Source organism: Mustela nigripes, chromosome 13 (genome assembly GCF_022355385.1).
Source record: "Mustela nigripes isolate SB6536 chromosome 13, MUSNIG.SB6536, whole genome shotgun sequence".
Classification (NCBI taxonomy): Eukaryota; Metazoa; Chordata; class Mammalia; order Carnivora; family Mustelidae; genus Mustela; species Mustela nigripes.
Window position 1 is genome coordinate 97,844,010 of NC_081569.1, and position 1,614 is coordinate 97,845,623.

General features: G+C 48.0%; 1 long non-coding RNA gene across 1 annotated transcript in view; it reads right to left on the reverse strand.

Moving 5' to 3' along the window:
* LOC131998823 (uncharacterized) overlaps positions 1–487 on the reverse strand; it is an 8,806-nt gene extending 8,319 nt beyond the window's left edge. The window contains exon 1 of the long non-coding RNA XR_009398881.1: positions 363–487. This is a non-coding gene — a long non-coding RNA (uncharacterized LOC131998823). The remainder of the gene's footprint in view (positions 1–362) is intronic.
* Between the last annotated feature and the right edge of the window lie 1,127 nt (positions 488–1,614).

A 1,614-nucleotide genomic window follows, 5' to 3' on the forward strand; every position in this document is an offset into this window, starting at 1 on the left:
GGGGGGGGTGGACCGCGGCAACTTCGGGCCAGGCCTTAGGCCCGCAGAAGCCACAGCTGTGCGAGGGGAAAGCCGGAGCCAGGAGGGCAGCCCCCCCGCGAGCTTAAAAATAAAACTGGGCCTGACCGCCTAACAAAGACCTCTTGTGAGGTGCAGCAAGGGGGGACGGCCCTGGGTGCTCCTTGAGGGAGCTTCTGAGGCCACGGGCGGAGGGAGCCCAGACCCTCTCCGGCTGGGGTGTCAGTCCCAATACCTCCTCCAGCCCTGGGGCGGACCAGCCTGTCCCCAGCCAACACCCCCTCCTTTGCTTCCAGGAATCTCTGCACCCTCGCCGTGGGTGAAGGATGGATTGGGTGTGGTACCTTTGTTCACGGAATGCCCGGCCTGCAGTGCTCAGTCCGTTTCCAGAAGGGCAGGGAGGAGACCAATCTTCCTCTTTGGGGAGGAAGAGGATTTAAAGGAGAGGAGCCCTTGGAAGCCAATTTGCTCCAATAGTGTTGTCAGCTGTGGTCCTCAGAGGGTTCTGCCCAAAGGCGGTCCTTGTTACTTTGTGCCTTCCCCGCCACCCCAGGCGAGAAGCTTGCTGTCTGCGCTGGAGGGCTGGGAACAAATTGATCCGCACCCCGGCCTTCACCTTGGACTAGACAGAAAGATGCTGGAGCTTTAAAATGCTCCAACTCCTCCAACTCCTAAATGGATTAAAAAAAAGAAAATTATCCCGGGGCGCCTGGCTGGCTCACTCGGTAGGACAGCAGGCCACGTTCCAGCTCAGGTTCGTGAGTTCGAGCCCCACGTTGGGTGTGGAGATTACTTAAAATCTTAAAAAAAGAAAATCGTCAGTAGGAAAAACAAAGACATCTGGAAAGTAGGGAAAGTAAGTACTAACGGGGAGCAGAAAACATATGCTAGAACAGTAAATTATTCTAATGTTTAATTTTAAAGTCTTTTAAATAAAGTGTTTCTGTTTGGGTTTAAATGATTTTAAACAGCTAGCGGGTTTCTCAGTGTCTGGAGTCAAACTTTTCCCGGCTCCAAGCTGTTACCATTGTTTATGCTCCTCGTTGGCTCACTGCTGCCCCCTTGTGTCTGAGCTAAAAATCACCACACAGTTTATGGCTTCAGGAATAAATGGTGGAACCACCCCCCACCAGTCTATTAGCTCCCATGACAATAAAAAACGTAGAATTAAAGCAATGTTTAATTAAGCCTGTTAGTGAGAGCTGTATAACCCAAGTGAGATTTTAAATTTTCGTTTTAGGAGATGTGATTATATCACCTTTTTTCTTCCTTTCTTTTTCAATTCACCATGGCTTTGCTGGAAGTATACATTTAAAATTTAATCCTTCGAGGGGTTATGACCATATTATCAATGTAAGTCTTACTAATGATACCCTCTTGCAGAGAAACCACATGACTTATTCATTGATGTGCATTATATTTTATTTATACCATTCAATAAAAATCCTATATTCAGGATGGCTGAAAGTTTGCACAGTCTCTGATGTGAGATAATTTTGGGGAAATGGCTCAAACAAATGCACATCAAAATGCAACCTCCCTTGTGCTCACCTGCTACCTTTGACTTTAGTGAGCCGTTTGGATCTCCATCTTGAT